General features: G+C 48.8%; 1 long non-coding RNA gene and 1 pseudogene across 1 annotated transcript; both read right to left on the minus strand.

Annotated features, from left to right (window-relative positions):
* Nucleotides 1–4,337: 4,337 nt before the first annotated feature.
* On the minus strand, nt 4,338–9,351 carry LOC120672900 (annotated as a pseudogene).
* Nucleotides 9,352–14,466: 5,115 nt separating this feature from the next.
* On the minus strand, nt 14,467–16,080 carry LOC120676680. Its single transcript, XR_005675949.1, has 2 exons — nt 15,687–16,080; nt 14,467–15,187 (listed from the first exon to the last, which is right to left on the minus strand). It is a non-coding gene; the product is annotated as an uncharacterized LOC120676680 (long non-coding RNA).
* Nucleotides 16,081–18,426: the final 2,346 nt, after the last annotated feature.

Here is an 18,426-nt window from a genome sequence, read left to right on the forward strand (position 1 = left end):
TGCACGCACGAATCCACGGTGGTGGCGAGGGAGAACGGAGGCAAGAACATGCACTGAATTATTGTTACTCTCTCTCTCTCTCTCTCTCTCTCTCTCTCTCTAGTCTGTAGGGATGAGCTGACCTTCGTTCATTTCAAGAGTTGACAATCTGAGCTGGTGTCAGGGATGTCTTGTCTTGCGATTGGTGCTTGCAATTGGAAGGATTGGTCGCATCTCAGCCAGCAAAGCCATGGGGGTTTACTTTGCCAGCCTATCTTCGCCCAAAACATTTTGTACCTCCTTAATTAAGAGAACAAAAAAAAACAGAACATTTCACATTGGAAAATTTCTTAAGTCGATGTACGAGGTGATCTAAAAGAAGTGTACTGTCTGTACTAGTGCCCGTCGTCAGAGGCAGCATCTGATCCGGACCCGGAAGCCAACTCGTGCAAGTTGGCGAGTGAATTCGCAGCCCGTATGACAACTGACAGGCGACTCGCATCGAAGCTCTCCCTGTGAATCGCACACGGCGCAGCCAATGGAAGCATCGCGGTCTCCCGCAACAAGTCTGCTCGCGCACGTCTGATCGATCATGAGGTGGTTGCGCCGTTCCTGTCAGGGATGACGACGACGCCTCCTCCGAGCTGGCCATATGCGGCAGGGATACAATACGCCACGTTTGATCCATTCCATTATATGGGATTGGGAGCCCCCCGATGCATCATTGACCCTGATCTGATGAGGAGCATCCATCTTGCTTGGCGTAGCTCATGGCCGGAAGGAATCCTCTGGATTGTATTCTATTGCTATCCCCTCTGAATTTCTGCACATCCTCTAAGTACATACAGCTCCCTAGCTCTCAACATTCTCCATCTCTCCGTCCTGAAAGAGTGGCAGACTGGCAGGCCATGTGGGCGCCAAATTATTTATTCATATTTATATACATATACATACATCGTGCTAGTGTAGAGCCAGTGATGAATACGAATTAAAGAGGTTGAATACTCAACCTGCTTATCATACATGACTCTTATCTAGCTGGGTGGTGTAGGGCTGCCCAAAATTTTAAAACTAGCTACGCTTAAACAAAGCTTCAGGAATCAAGACCGACTTCAGTGACAGAGACATGAATGGAGCAAGAATCCGTGCTGATGGTCTCTAGACTAGAGCAAGAACCTTCTTCTTCTTTGTTACAATAATGAAAATGAATAACTAACAAGGGCATGATCGAGCTACCGTGCCGATCGGACTGGTGATGTGAGTGTTGCAGAGATGATCATCCATCCGTGCTTGTAGGTAGGCAGGCATGCCCCGGTTCAGCTTCTCTCGAGTGTTCTGTTACTGCAGAAAGATACAAGTACAACTAGGCCCTGCACGGCGGCTAAGCTCCAGATTCCTGGATGGATGCTGGATGCTGCAAGCCATGCTGACAAAGCCACGGCTACAGTCCCTACATACGGGTCGGTTTCAGCCCATCTGTAGTAGCGTTGATCGATCAACATGCGTGTTAAAAAAGGATTAGCTTACTATAGTAGCTCGTTCAATAAGTTGTGGTGGTGGTGGTTGCCAACGATCCATCGACCTGCTCTTGGTAGGTGATGCAGCTGGCTTGGCCCGGCGTTCACAAGGAGAACGATCGATCGATGCTATATTTATACAAAGCGTCGATGGATGAATACGCAGCTTGTGCAGGTAGACAGGCATCTCCTTCTTTGCCTGCCCTTAAATAACTCACATGAATGATTGCAGTTGCTGTTCACTGGAGCAGCACTGATCGATGATGCCATTCAGCAATCAAGCTGTGCGACGGTTGAGGGATCGGCTTCAGGAACTGTTCACGATCTGTTACGTGTGCCGCTTGCATTGCTTGGTGCAGATGCAGAGAGGGAGAGAGTCAGAGAGAGACGGTCATGGACGATGGTGCCTGCGAATAAGCAGGATACTCGGTCAGCTAAGCTTTGTAGTTAGGATGATGACGAAACTTTGAAGATAAAAGTGAAGCTGACCGGCCAGTAAACCGTTTGATTTTTTTTATTAATCTGTGGGCAGGTACGAAAAATTCATGCTTGCAAGTTGCAAACACTAGCTTGGCTGGCTGGCGCGCGGGTGCTGTCGATAGGAAGTCGAGGTCCCTGCAATGAGCTTTCAGTTTCTGAATGGCGACTGACGGGACTACGACTGCAACAGCACCAGGGAGCAAAAGGACAAAAAGAAACTGGCACAAGATTCCTCCCAAAAACGAAAACGATGGAAAAGAAAATTTGTCTAGAGCTAGTTGGTTGGTATGGTTGGGGCTGTGCAGTGCTTCCTTGTGTCGCTCTCACGAGAAAATTCAGAAGGCTGGCTGGTTTGCATGGCCGTGGCTGCAACGACAACCGCAAGCATCTACTCCATGTCCCTAATTCTTTCTTGGATTTCTTGCTAATGCTTGTTCAGAAACTATATGGAAGCATTTGTTGGCAGGTTATATTGTTCCCTGTGTTTCTGAACACGTACACCAACATCAGTTGCAGACTGCTGGCAGCCGGTCTTGTACCAGACATGGCAGCCGCGTGCTATTTTCCACAGGTATATTAGTCATACAAGGATAAAATTTGGTAATTTGGACAGGTGACTTCTCGTGAAACTTCCAAAGATGCAATTTAGTTGAAGTCATTCTAGAGGATTAGAAGACAGCTAGTCCAAGTGTAGCAGGTGCAGTAGCTCCAGATGCAGGGAACGTGACGTGGCAGGTTGACAGTTCGTAGCTCCAGCGTATACATACTAAATTAGGCGGCAAACGCATTGTAGCCCGATGTTGATAGGCAGACTGCTTTTTTTTTATCGAATACGCAAGATTGATAGGTAGACTGCTGACAACACAATGGATGTTGACCAATAATGGCCGTGTTTAGTTGCAACGCAAAAAATTTTTGCGATGGAAAATCGTGAGACGAATCTAATGATACTAATTAATCTATGATTAATCCATAATTAGTGGATGGTTACTGTAGCATCAATGTTGCAAATTATGGATTAAGTAGGCTCATTAGATTCGTCTCGCGATTTACAGCTCATCCATGCAAAAAATTTTTACTCATAATAGTCATTGAATCTGTTATATTTCCTAATAAATTACTTACCTCGGCCATTATGAAAATAGAATAAAGTATATCAATTACTCACTTCTGCCATTATAAAAAATAAAGTAACCCCCTAATCTTCGTGTAAATTACTCACATATGCCATTATAAAAATATTACAAATAACCCTCTAAATTTGCATATAAATGATCCATGTATATCATTAATAAAAATCTAATGTAATCCCTAAATCTTAATCTAAACTATATAATTATAGAAAATATTAAAGTGCACCAATATATAATTCTAATTACTATTTCTATCATTATTAATATATCATTTATATTATTGTTTATAATAAAAATACTACCGATGTGTCACCATATATTCATGTATGATGGAAGAGATAAGAATACCAATTTATAAAGAAATGATTCAATTAAATATATATCAAACACATGAGATGTGATGCAAAATGAAATCTATAGCAACTAGATAATAATAAATATGTATTTAATAGTATGTGTTAGAATGTTTAATGGATGAAAGAAGACATGAGATAAATAATTATAATTATTAGCTGTAAACTTTATTTTTGTATTAATTCTAGTTAGCCCATGCAGGAGCACAAATTAATAGGCTAATTATTATAATCCTGCGATATGCGGACGCCTAATTCTTGCCATGGGCCTCATGGCCTTTTTGATGCTAGGTCTTTATTGGGTTCTGTTGGGCTTCATGGGCCTTGTTCTGTTGGGCCTCATGGTTCAGCTTTTTCTTTCTCATTTTTGGCTTCAAACAAACTTGTTTCTACTGATATTTAAGGCCTTCTTTCCGAAAAAAAAACAAAATTAAACACAAATACTTTGTGTCTTATCTATGATTTGAGGTTTTCTAGCCGGGATTCAGATTTCAGAATGCATAAAACCATGCGTACGCGCCAAGGTTTTAAATAGCCGGCTATAGCTTCCGCTATAGACCGCTATAGCTTCTAGAGAGGCGGCCGCTATGGCATTTAGCATGCTAAAGCCGGCTATAGCCCGCTAAATTCCGGCTATAGCCCGCTAAATGCTGTAACAGCAGCTCTGCCGCTAAATGTCTTAGCCGGCGATTTAAAACCTTGGTACGCGCTGCAAAGATTAACAAAGAAACTGTCATTTTCCAAACCATGCAATGCAACTTTCCCATTCTCACCAAGTCACCGCAACCATCAGTGCCTAGTAATATTATTCCGTCATGAATTCCCTATCGATCCCTGCATGTCACTCTACACCTCGCGCTTGCTGCATCTCATCATCAGAGCAGGATGCCGGGGCTGCAGTTGGCCCCGTTGAGCCATCCGTCGGCGACGGCGCGGTAGGCGGCGTCGGTGAGGTGGATGCCGTCCCAGACCAGGTGCTTCTCCGGGTCGCCGCAGGCGCTCGCCCCGGCCATGCCGCACCGCGCCCTGTTGTTGTAGTTGTAGCTGCCCTGGCCGCCGGCGCCGCAGCACACTCGCAGCCCGTACTTCAGGCCTGCGCGCACGTACTACACATGGGTTATTGGGTTGATTGGATCAGGACATGTGTGAAAAGGAGCGAGCGATGGGGTGACGAGGACGGCGCACGTACCGAAGTTCTCCGGTGACCGGACCGTGTCGGCGACCTGCGTGTAGAAGTCGGCGTACATGAGCCAGACGCCGGCGTGCTTGCTCTGCAGGCCGGAGACCGCCTGCTTCAGCAGCTCGTTGTGGTAGCTGGACAGGTTATTGAAGCTCCTGAGGCAGCCGATCTCGTCGTAGTCGTCTTTGTCCGAGCTCGGGTAGAGCGTCAGGTACAGCGGGAAGCAGCCGATCGGCAGCACGCCCGGCACCACCAGCTCGACGGCGCCAAGCTCGATCAGCGACTGCAGGGGAAATAATTTAACCGTGACGAGACCAGTTCGATCGGCCTTCCTGACGAGAGGCACGTGCGTTCTGGAGCTAGCGCGCGGGGCCATGGACGCGTACCTCTAGGCTGCTTGTGATCTTGTCGATGATCTGGGGCACGTAGCTTGTGACCTCGGCCATGCCCTTGCCGCCGAAGAGCGGCGCGTTGTAGTCGTTGCCGCCGAACTCGCCGACGACGAACAGGGAGCTGTTCAGATAGCTCTTGCAACCTACGCAGCGCACAATTCATTTTACGTTCAGCCGGAGCCATGCTACGCGAGCTTTGTGGTGAAATAAACAGGGAGTGAAAACGTCACCGCCGCCGCAGATGGAGGGCATGAGCTGCTGGAACCACTGGACCTGGGTGCCCAGGGGGCCGTTGTTCCAGATGCTGTTGCCCAGGCCGTGCGACTTGAAGAACTCGAAGTCCATGGCGGTGGCGCCGATGATGGCCATGCTCGCGCCCTTCTTGAAGTCGCCGCCGGTCGCCTAGGACGGCGGAAGCAACGGCAAGCCGAAGTGCTCAGCTGCGCCGTGCACGGTCACCACGCCAAGTGTTCTCATGTCATGACATGCAAGCCGATCGAGAGCGTGTGACCGTGTGTACAAATATAAAGATAGATCAGACACACACCTAGGAAGTCGACGACCACGCGACCGTCGGTGCACCGGCCGGTGGGGCGCCCGAAGTGGGTTTGCCCATACGGCAGCTGCCCGGTGGTGAGCCTGGAGGGGCACCCGCCGGAGCCCGTGCAGAGGTTGCCGGTGTCGGAGATGGAGTCCCCAAAGCTGTAGATGGCGTTATAGCTCTGCGAGCACCCGTGCCGGGCGACGCCGGAGAGGAGGAAGAGGATGAGCACCGCCGCCCTCAGCATTCCTGATATATCAGATAGGCGCTGGCTGCAAGTTTGTGCTTGGTTGCAACGCACAGCGAGCAATGCAAGCACGCTATTTATTTATAAGCACGAGGCTGCAAACATGTCATGTTGTGGCAACCGGTTGAGGTGTCGTCTTTGGAGCGTTGCTCATGTCGAGTCATCATCATATGCTTATGCTTTCAGACTCTGCACTTCCTGTGTACACGTATATATAAGACTCGTCCTTTCTCAACAGCTAGAGGTTATCATTTTGGTCAAGTTTTCATCTTTGTTCTTTTTATCTCTTCTTCTTATTATCAAGCAGCACAGCTGCTGAAATAGTTATTACTAGGGTCACGGCTACTCGGCACCTAATTTTTATATTGAATTTTACCAGTTTCCATCTTTGGTTACTGCTGCACGTTACAGTGATTCCAGCAATGGTATGATATACTATCGAAACCCACATATACTAGCAAGTGTCATGCTCATGTGTCAGGCATATTGGTACACTGGTTATTGCATTATCCAAGCTTGCATACACAGGTTAACGGCGTAATCGCGATTAGCAAACACAAAGTAGCATCAAACAGCCGTCTTGATGCAAGAAAACCAGGCACAAGCTCGCCACACGACACCATATCACCTTCCAGACGGAACATCAGAGAGAGTGCGAGTTCAGTTCATATCAACTCTCACCTCCCACTCCCAAGATTCATCAGAATTAGCAAACATATTCTCTTCTTTCACCCAGTAGTTCTTTAACACCTACTCACTCCGTCCCAAATTATTAGTCATTTTAGTTTTGCTAGATACATAGATTTTGCTATGCATCTAGATATAATATATATTTAGGTATATATAGCAAAATGTATGCACCTAGAAAAACTAAAACGACTAATAATTTGAGATGGAGGGAGTACTTCAATTTAGTAAGGTTTCTCTTGGTGTTGATGGGAATTCTGTGTAAAAAATACAGTGAGCGAGATAATCACTAAACTGGTATTTCGTGTTCCAGTTTTTCTCAAAAGAAAAGCCAAAAGTTTTTCTGTTGTGCGTAAACAGCCTTCTGAAGACAACATTGCCAGAAGCTGTCCAATTAGAGTTACACTTACACATCTAGTTACAATTCTGAAGTGAAACTGGAATACCCATACAGAAGTAAAAACCTTACTATTGTGAGTATAATGATCCAAAAAACTTTTGTTTCAAGCAACAACAACAAGCATTAATACATCTGTGATTTTTTTTATGTTAGTGCATACACAGCACAAATTGAAAATTTGAAACAAACTGATTGGAAACCAGGTGGCATAACAACCAAGGATGGACGGAGAAAGTAAGTTATTAAATATGTTGACCGTATGGCCTGAGATAAAGTAGTGAAAATATATAGTACCAGGAAAGATATATAAAAAGACAGCCATTATCACTCAAGCTGGCAAATAGATTCATTGTTAGCATAGGAAACATATATCATTTCACATAGTGACCATGCTCTTTTTCGTTCTTGGATAACCACAGCATGGTAAAGGCATAGAACTTCTAGAAAAGGTTGCAGCTGCAGTTGATCGAGCCTATAATATAATGTCCTGGTTACTTGCACAGTAACATTATCTAGTGCACCAGGTATATGATATTTGCAGATTGTGCAAGAGTAAGCGTAGACATACGAGGATAAACTGGAAGTTAGTGTTTCCAGCATTAGGAACCCAAACAAGAATTAATAAAGCATTAGTGACAGCGCATGCATTCTAGAGTCCCTAGCACGCACGTTTCTCGAGGGAAGAATCTCGCATGCATAAAGTACTAAATGAAGTCTATTTGCAAAACCTCTTCAGGGATGAGTGTAACTTTTCGCGACGAATCTAATGACGGTAATTAATCGATGATTAGCTACAGTGATGCTACAGTAAACATCCTCAAATCACGCGATCAAAGGCCTCATTAGAATCTTTAGGGTTCCTAACGCGGGAGTTTTGAAGTTGGTTTTGTAAATTGACTTTGTTTGACACCATAATTAGCAGTCAAAGTGTGTTCTAGCCCATTCTAGAAAAAACCAAACAAGACCAAGAGCTGAAGAGCACATAACAATGGGAATGACACGCAACATCATAAGTGCTCACTGATTAACAGCACAAGGCTGGGAGAAGGACCAGTGCTTTGACGATGGTGGCGGTGCTTCTAGACTTGATAATGGAGATATGGAAGGCAATTGCACCATGCGATACAAATTGGTGGTACTAAGAGAAAACTCCAGTGTCCAAATTATTGAGGGTTCTGATCAATTGAACTGCATTGCAGCAGAGAAGTAGCTAACGAAACGGCAAAGCATCTGCTCGATCGAGCCATCTTACCATCCTCGCGTCAAACAAGGAAGGCTGCAGATCTCAGCTGCAGGAGCTATTTTCATCAATCTTGTGGCTGGCTGAGTATTTCATCGAACACCTTGTTGGCATCACCGTTGCTGGGTCCCGCACACGGTGACACGGATCGCCACCACTAAGGTCAACGTACCGATGATCAATTTGATGCGGCTGAATACATGCATGAACACGATTTGCTTACTGAACATTGCTTCTGAAATCCGAATACCGTATTTGCTAGTAGCAAGTTGACAAAATCTAGATATTGTCTATCCATATGACGAAATCTACCAGGAATTTATGGCTCTTGTCTAATTTGGCGTACTAATTGCAATACATTGATAGTTCACATTATCCCTACGCAGTTTATAATAGAAAATGAATCAAATTTATTTTAAAATATACTTTATAAAATAGATTCAAAATATGGAGCACACTACAAATCATGGTAAAAATGTTTATTTACTAAATTTCGTCCAGTGGTTATACAATATCTAGATTTCATCTTGTGGGTAGACAATATCTAGATTTTGTCCCGTGGGTAGACAATATCTAGATTTCACCATGCAAAACCATGCACAGTTGACGAAAATTGCTAAAAATTGCATCTTTAAATTTATTTTGTCTGCTGGATAGACGAAATCTGTTTTTGTCTTCTTGATAGACAATTGTGCTCTAGTTTTGCAATTTCTCAAATCCAGAGTATTTATACGTAATTTTAATTAAAAAATATATCAAAAATAAAAATATTCTGAGTACTTAGGCTATTCGCACTGGGGAGAGGTAGAGCTCCCTCCAGTACGAGATAGCGTCAAAATTTGCTGCAGCGGCGTCCGTTATGAGCTACGCTAAAAAAACGGAAGGCTTGGACTACGGTAAATCTGGTAAATCTAGCGTCTTCCAGGACTACGCTACGGGAGAGAGAAGCTTTCCACCCCAACCACCATGTCCCCTGCTGCGCCGCGCTCGCGCTCACCCGGCCTCCCCGCGCAGGGCCTGTCTTGCTCGCAGTGGCGCCGGCGGCCGGACCCCCTACCTCGCGCCGGCGGACGGAGGTGCTGACATCGCGCCGCCACCTCCGCCGGAATCGACCTGTCTCGCGCATGCTTGCCGACGTCGACCGCCGGGAAGCTCTCCATCATCTTGAATGGGCAGAGCTCCGTTACGAGCCCGGTGACCATCCGCGCGAGCAGCTCGCCGGCCTTGTCGGCTGACGCGCACTGCGGATCGAGGATCCTGCGGAGGAGGACGAGCTGCCTGAACTGGTCGATGAGGCTGTCGAGCCTGTTGACGGCCCCCGCCCGGAGCCGGCCGAGCTAGAGCAGCGCCGCCGGCGCGCGCTTCTCGGCATCCTTCTTCGCTGTAGCTCCGCCCCCGACAAGGTGGCCCCTGTTCCTCCTCCTCCCTCCCCCGCGTGCGCGGTCGCTGCCCCTGCCTCGCTCCCGAATCAAGCCGCCGCCTGCCCGCCGCAGCTGCTCCTCCGCCGCCGCCCCGAACTCCGCCAGCCGCAGCTGCTCCTCTGCCGCCGCCCCAAGCTCGACGGCCGTGCGCACCCGCACGCTCGCCGCCGCTGTAACGGGCTGGCCGCCATGAGGTCGCCGGCTGCGCAGGCTGCACCGCTGCCACGCAGGGAGCAGGGATGGGGCCGCCCCCGCCGGCGGCGGAGGGAGCAGGGAGGGGCCGCGGCTCGCCGGCCGGAGCAGGGGAGCCCGGAGGCCCGGCGGCGCCTAGATCCAGCGAGGGAGGAGGCCGGGGGCGGAGGCCCGGCGGTGCCTGGATCCGGCAGAGGCGGAGTCCGGTGGCGGAGGAGTCCAGAGGAGGGGTGTGGGTCACAGGGAGAGAGGAACGCGGGGGGGGGGGGGGGGGGGGGGGGGGATTGTGTGCGCCCCGGGCGCGATTTTTTTAACCTTTTTTTAATATTATTTTAATTTCAACCCGTATTGGGTTTTATTTGCAGTGAGTAGCCCGTTTGGTCGCGCCACTTGCCCCGGCACGACAGATAGCCTCTGTCGCGCCAGTGCATGTGGCGCGATAGGGTGGCCACGCTGGCGGCCCGAGCCAGTGCTGCGCCGCGTCGGCGATGACGTGGCCCTCCCTGTCGCGCCACATATACTGGCGCGATAATCTTTTCGCGCCAGGCAGGCTGGCGCGACAAATCCAATGTCCTGGGCCCGCGCCGGCCTCTTCTCCCCCACCCTCTCTTTCCTTCCCTCAGTCCACCCCGACCAGAGCGCGTCCAGGGTCGTCGCCGGCCGCCGCCCCTCCCAGACCCCCCCCCCAAATCCAGCGTTTTGGGGGGGGGGGAAGTGGGGGGAAACGTTCCCCACCCTTCCCCGAAGGTATTGCTCCCATTTTTTCCTCCTTTAACCATGCACATTTGTAGATATTAGCGATTCTTGGTGATTAGGGTTTGGTTCTTGATTTGAAAAATAATGTCGTAGTTGATAGTTTTGTCATGATTAGTGCTTTAGATGATGCGTAGATGGTACTCTGCTCTCGATTTGGACGTAAGGTAGTACGTGCATGCGTCGATTAATATGATTTCTAGGATTGTGTAGTAGGGATGTTAATATGGGTTTCACTCATGGATACTAGGCACCGTGAAGAATTGTGACGTGATGAAGGTACTCCGATTTCTTTTTTGTTGTAGATGGACGAATTTGTTCGGGTTTTTCATGGTGGTATGGTTAAGAAAAATGGAGAGTTTGAGAATATGGTAGATGATATCAAACTATTCGATAGTCCTCCATTGTTAAAGGATTTGGTAGACCGGGTGGTTTCCAAACATTTATGTGGAATTGATGAAATATCTCTGAGGGGTAGATTTGATTGTGGTAAAGCTAGAGCACATTATGTTTTGATGACATTGGAATCTGAGATGCATTGGAAAAAGTACAAGGATATAGTAGCTCGTGCAAATGTGATTTGTTTGGAGGTGGTTGTTGAATTAACCCGTAGAACAAGATTAGAAGAACCAGTTGGGAGAGTAGATGAAATTTCATTTCCTATTGAGAATATGACTCAAGAGTCAACCTTTGTAGAAGATGTCCCAAATTCCAATTGTGCTTCGGATTACAATATGGCAGTCGCTTCCGATCATTTGAGGCCAGATAGCTTCGAGGCACAAGATGACATGGATGCTGCAGATGATGATGATATTTCTTTAGGTTCGGAGGACAGTGAATATGATAGTAGTGATGAGGACGACGATGGTGAAGACACCGGGGTAGAAGAACGGGAGGGTAATGGTGTAGAGGCCTAAGTAGAGCAGGAAAATGATGCCGGCGATGGAGCCAACACAATTGATGATGATCAACGATTTATTTATACCGCCGAGGAGTTGCGCATGTTGAAGTTAGCCCACGTTGAAGTCCCTGCTGTATCAAATGCTAAGGACCTTAGCATGATCGATAGAGCCATTTGTGACTCAACTATTTTTGAAAGTGAGTGTGTAATTGATAGTGACTGTCCGGAGATTTGAAAGGGCATGAAGTTCAATTCCCTTCTAGAGTTGCAGTTTTTCTTGGCTGATTATGCAATGCGTCTCCACCGACCATTTTATGTGGTTCATTCAGACAAGAGGGTACGCTACGATGTGTTATGCAAGCAGGGATGCCTTTGGGGTGTTTGGGCACGTATCGTTAGTGGCACTGGTCAGTGGAAGATCACCAATGTAAAACAACCTCACACATGTGCATCGTCGAAGCCGAAGCAAGTTCATGCACAGTGCACCGCACGTTACCTTGCTCATCGGATCCTTGGTATTGTTCAGAAGGATAGCGACACCTCAGTTCCATCGCTTATGGAGTCTATTTTCGCTTTAAGTTCTTACCGGGTGAAGTACTCCAAAGCGTGGTGTGCAAAGCAATATGCTATAGCTCTGTTGTGGGGAGATTGGTTAGAGTCATATGCCAGGGTGCCCAGGGTGTTGACGGGCATGTCTCTCTTCAATCCAGGCATAAGATGGTTCACGTACACGGGAAACATGATGCTCCCTCATAACGGAGTGTACATGCATGTTTTACAAAGGGTGTTCTGGTGTTTTCCCCAATGTGCTGAAGCATTCCAGCATTGCCGACCTGTGATTCTCGTGGACGCCACATTCCTGACGGGTAAATATAAGGGGGCACTAATGATGGCCGTTGCCGTGTACCCTGATAGGCAACTAGTCCCTCTAGCATTTGCTTTGACCGAAGGAGAAAACAACGACAGCTGGTCTTGGTTTATGAAGCTGGTGCGACTGTATGTGTTGGGTCCCTCGAGGCAAGTTTGTATGATATCTGACCGGCACCATGGTCTCCTAAACTGCGTTAAAGAGCACATGGATGGATTTCCACCTCTTGTGCATAGGTGGTGCATGCGACACTGCAGCAAATATGTGGAGGGGTCAGAAAAAGAAAGAACTAATTGGAAAACTAAAGTTGTTGTGTTCAGTGCGCACGGAGAAAGTTTTTGAAGAAAAACTTGCTGATTTAGAAATGGACATGAATGAGAGGGCCAAGGAGTGGTTGAAAGGTGAAATGGTGGACAAGGACAAATGGGCTCTGGCTTATGACGACAAGGACAAACTGCAGATACATAAATTCAATTGCCATGTGAAATAAACAAAATACTTATGGAAACAAAAACAAAATAACTATGAAAACAAAGTATATACTAATTAAGCACAATATACCAGTGCTCAAAATATAATGTGTACATTCCTAAAACTATGGAATAAAATTACATGTAACTCATATTAACATCCCCACCACTCAATCCTAGAAATCATATTAATCGATGCATGCACATACTACCTCACGTCTAAATCGAGAGCAGAGTACAATCTACGTATCATCTAAAATCATTATCATGAGAAAACTATCAACAACACCACCATTTCTCATATCAAGAACCTAACCCTAATAAAAAAACCACCAATAACTACTAATGCACACGGTTAAACGATGAGATATTAGGGGCAATACCTTCAGACAAGGATGGGAAACGATTCCTCGCACTTTTCCCCCTCAAAAAAACCGATTTGGGGGGGGTGGTTCTTGGGGGCGGCGGCCGGCGGCGTCGCCCTGGCTGCAGTTCTGGTCGGGGAGGAGGAGGGAAAGAAAGGGAGGGTGGGGGAGAAGGGGCCGGCGCAGGCCCGGAACATTGGCCTTGTCGCGCCAGCCCGCATGGCGCGACAAGATTGTCGCGCCAGCCCGCATGGCGCGACAAGATTGTCGCGCCAGTGCACGGGCCACCCTGTCGCGCCACATGCACTGGCGCGACAGAGGCTATCTGTCGCGCCGGGGCAAGTGGCGCGACCAAACATGCTACTTCCTGGAAATAAAAACCAATACGGGTTGAAATTAAAATATTATTAAAAAAAGATTAAAAATAAAAAAATTCCCCGGACGCATGCGAGCGCCTGTGCGACCCCCTGCTGGATCGTGGACGCGTGGCCAGCCAGGAGATCGGACGTCGCCGCGCAGGGACCGCGGAGGAGATGGCTTCCGGCTCGTTTTCCCTGTCTTTCCCTGCTCATTGCGCCCTCGGCTCGGCTTCCTATCCCGCTCGTAGCGCCAGGGCTCGGCTCCCGCGTACGTCGAATCATCTGGCGCGAACGTCGACTCATCTCCTTCGGAAGGCAGCACGGAAGCCCTACCTGCCGACGGCGACCACGGTGGAGATTGACGGAAGTTCACGGCGCCACGGCCGGGGGAGGAAGGCGGCACCGCGAAGCCCTACCCGGCGACGGCGACAGCAACATCCCGCTCATCGACCTCCCGTCGCCTCTGCCAAAGGGTTGGAAACAAGTAAGTTACTAAACGAGAATAATGTTTTAAGACTAAATGGACTCCAGTCTCCAATGATGCAGCCATCCACGGAACGCAAAGAATTGCAAAGCTGAAGACTCGAGATGCCAGCAGGAGTTTATTATATCATGTTGGTCCTTAAGATGCTGCAGCTTTGCCGAGAGGCGAGCCAGTATGTTCCCATGAATAAGACATGCAAAAAATATTTTGGTGTACATTTGTCAAAAACCACTTCAGAGCAGAAAATCGTAGGAAAACAAAATTTTGCACAAAATCCAAGCAGGCTGCTCAAGTTTCAATAAACAAAAGAATAAGTTCCCGGGCAATTCCACTTTACATTTCCTGGAGCTCCTTGATGCAATAGGATGTAAATAACCCAAGTTGCTTCATTTGAAAATTGTTCTCAACATTCTGTCAGTAGTTACAAGCCAAGAAGGTCAATAGTTACAGGCAAAGAAGGATCCAAGTCAATAGTTCACAATACATTTGAGGCAAACAATCAGATTATTAAGACATCCATTCCACTGCAGATTTCAAAACATCCATATATATATTTCAGAGAAAATCACATTTTACATTATTTTCGTGAACAACTATTACATCCATACATTATACTGTGTGATAGCTATCTTAAATATTTCTTGTGAACTTTTCATCAATGCAGGATCCAGGTACCATATATGATGATTCAGGTGTTGAGACCTTTGACTTGCCAGGAGAACCTGATCTTTACAGGTGGAGAACAGGTTCAGGGGAAACAGTTTCCCTGTTATCATTGCGAGTTCACATGTTTGTCAGGTGTTGAGAAACCTTGAAGTTGAGCTTGAGGATTCACAGTTTGTTGACGTCTCTTCAGAGCCAAGGGATAAGGGATCAAGTTCTGCACTTCCTTAATGACCTTCGCTGGCTCTTTCAGAGAGCTTCTGCATGTTCTTCTGATTTGGATTTGGTTCAATTCTCAACTCCACGGTTCAAATACCTCTTGTTGTTCTCTAGTAAGCATAAGTGGTGCTCTCTTACTAAAACACTTCTGGATATCCTTGCCAAGAGAAGCTTGTTCAGCGATGAACTATCAGAGGAAACTATGGAGATGCTAGCTGAGATTCATCTCCTGAACAGGGCAGTAAAAGAAAGAGCAGACGCATGGTCCATTTGCTTGTACAATTTGTTGCAATTTTCCCTGACAATTCCAAAGTTTACCCCTTCATGCCAAACAAGTAATCTCCTGCATAAGATAATAAGCAAGTCAACTGCAAGTTCAGTTACGAACTGAGTATAAAAACATCTGTTTCTTCTTCTATCTACTAATAATCTGTCTGAGATAATTCTTTATGTGAGACAAAATTCTTTATGCCATAATATTTGTTCCTTCTATCAATCCCAGATAAAATTCTTTATGCCATCTGAACAAGAACATATATAAAACAATTGTTTCTTCTTCTGCAACAATCAAATTTCAGTGGGACATCTTTCAACCAAGTATCATCTGAAAATAGGACATCCTGACCATTATTTACTACCCGCAGCAATCATCAAACGGCACCCAAACGAGCAATCATCACAGCAGTTCATATATTATAAAACCTATGCAAATTCTCAATATGTTTGCTTTTATTTGACCTTGACCCCCATGAATCCATGTTGCGTGTGCATGTTAGTGCATTCTTACTACACTGAAAGAGTTCCTAGATCGAGGGGGAGGCGAGGCCGTGGCTACTGGCTACCTTACGGAGAGGCGGCCAGGGGCGGAGAGGACCTCCTCGGCAGCGAGGGAGACCGGGAGGTCGCGGAAGCAGTGGGAGTGGGCGGCGTCGAGGCCGCTCATCTCCCGCTCCACCGGCTCCTCCACTCACTGCAACGCCTCGGGCTTCTCATCCGCCGCCGCCGCCGAGAATTGGAGCGGAAGGGGACTGCGAGGTCGCGAACGCGGTAGGAATGGGCGGTGTCGTGGGAGGCGTCGAGGCCACTCTTCTCTCGCTCCACCAGCTCCTCGCTCGCCGCTACGCCGCGAAGCCTCACGCCGCCGCCGCCGCCAAGGATTGGAGCGGAAGGGGTCGATTGGAGAGGAAGGGGGCCAAGAAGCGGAGCTGAGCCCTGGCGCTACGAGCGGGATAGGAAGCCGAGCCGAGGGCGCAATGAGCCGGGAAAGACCGGGAAAACGAGCCGGAAGCCATCTCCTCCGCGGTCCCTGCGCGGCAACGTCCGATCTCCTGGCTGGCCACACGTCCACGATCCAGGAGGGGGTCGCACAGGTGCTCGCGTGCGCCCGGGGCGCGCACAATTTTTTTCCGGATAGAACGGGGAAAGTAAAAAAAATACTGACATGTGGGCCTAATTTGTTGGTAGTTGATATAGAGGATGGATATAGGGTAGGAATGGGTGCACAAAAACTGTATATAGATGAGAAAATTTTGATGACTAGGTAGAAATATTTCTTATAGAGGATGGTTTTAGAAGATGACCACTGCGAACAGCCTTAGACTCCAAACCTCAAACCGAGGAACACATAAGACAAAAAAGAAGAAATAAGAAAGAAAGCATGAAAGACTTGTTAGAGCCTTATCTTGGATCACTAGGAGTAGATCGAGAGGGTTTAGATCTTAACCAGAAAAAATACCTTGCTGGTTACTCCTGTCTCCTCTCATTGGCGCCGCTGTCGAGGAGGCGACGAGGTGGCGGCATAGCTGGGAGGAGAAGTTGCTGTCGACGAGGTCGAGGATGATGGTGCAGTGGAGCCTTCCCTCCGCTTCTGCGCTCTCTAGATCGGTTCACTAGGTTTGGGCGAAGCATTGTAGGTACGACAATCGTTGGATTGCATGCCCTGGTGTGCCGCTTGCCTTTTATTATTGCACAGCGCGAAGGGGGGCCCATTTGTCGGTGTCCTGACCCGGCAGTCCGGACCGAACTAGTAATGCTGCCGCGTGTTTTCTCGTCCCAGATGTTGATGCAAGAGGTAACACAATAACACACGGGTTTATCCTGGTTCCGGCCACGGGGCCGTACGTCCAGCAAGGGGGTGTGCGAGGGCACTGTATTATCTTGCACCGGAGGTGCCTGTAGTAGGGGTACAGGCGAGGCGAGAGAGGGAGGGAAGCTCCCAAGTCTCTGCTAGAGAAGGAGTTGATGAGGCGTGTGCCAATATCGGAGGCTCAGTGGTGTTGAGTGTTGCGTACTATCGAATGCATCCGACCGCGACCCCCTTAAAGGAAGTCCGCCTCCTCCTTTTATAGACACAAGGAGGGACGGTGTACATGCACAGGGGATCGTGGAAGTCATCATCTTTTCCCCGAATAGCGGGGGTGCAGTGGTCGAGCACTATGGGAAGTACACTGTGGGACATGGCGTCGGGCGTGGCAGTCGTCCTGGGCATCGTCCTCGGCCTTGCGGAGATCGCGCCGGTGTCTTGACAGCCCCAGCAGGTGGCGTGGTCATCGCTGTAGGGTGTACCGTCTTCCAGGTGTGGCGTGGCGGTGTTCCGTGGGCCCTGCAGGCTAGGGTCTTGCATATATATGTGCGCCAGCGGTAGTGGGGCACGTGGCGGTCCCGGGCCCCCCTTGGGTGGAGTGCTAGCGCGTGCGCTAAGAGGGTCCGGGAGTCACGTGGAGGTCCCAGACCCCTCGAGGGGGGAGGTCCGGGCCTCCAGCTGCTAGTGCTGAGCATCCCTCCTTGGGGGACGCATGGCGATGCTGGATCCCTTCTCGAGCAGGGGACGGGTCCGGGGCCGTTGGTGTGGTGAGGTGGAGTCCGGACAGCAGGAGTTGGCAGAATAGTAACGGGAGCTGTGCCGAGCACGTCTCGTACCGCGTCGCAGGTTCCCACAATGTTGCCACAGTGTTCGGCATGGCGGAGCAGTGACCGGACTTGGCGGACGGGACTCCGGTCACAGCCACTGTGGGGAATGGCGGCCTGACGCCGTCTGATCTGGGCGCTGTGGAGGAGTGGTTGTCATTTAATGCCTCTGTACGACGGGCGGGTGAGCGGAAGGGCCGTTTGTCCTCTTCGTCGAGGGGTGGCCTTGAGCGAGACGGAGACAATTCGCCCCGCTCGAGGGTAGTTTCGCTACCCTCGAGCGAGGCGGAGACGATTCGCCTCCCCGAGGGTAGGCTCGCTACCCTCGAGTGAGGCAGAGACGCGGGGCGCGGTCGAGGGTCTTGATGGGAGCCCTCGAGTGAGATAGAGATCACCCCGCGGGTCTGAGGGGGGTGCGGATGGGCCGCGTGTCGGACTTCTTTGAGTCCTTTCCTTTCTTCCAGATTGGAAGGAGGCCGTAGGCCTTCGTGGGCTCAGTTGCCTAATATGTGTTTGCGTTTTTAGGGTGATTTGAGTACCGCGATTAGGGTGCCCCTAATCGTGGTCCCCGACAGTAGCCCCCGAGGCTTTGGTCGAGTCAGGGGATTCGGCCAAAGGGTATTTCGGCAATTTTACCCCTTGACGTGATCGATCGGTGCTGCGCTCCCGCCAGGC

This window comes from Panicum virgatum, chromosome 5N, assembly GCF_016808335.1.
Source record: "Panicum virgatum strain AP13 chromosome 5N, P.virgatum_v5, whole genome shotgun sequence".
Lineage (NCBI taxonomy): Eukaryota > Viridiplantae > Streptophyta > Magnoliopsida > Poales > Poaceae > Panicum > Panicum virgatum.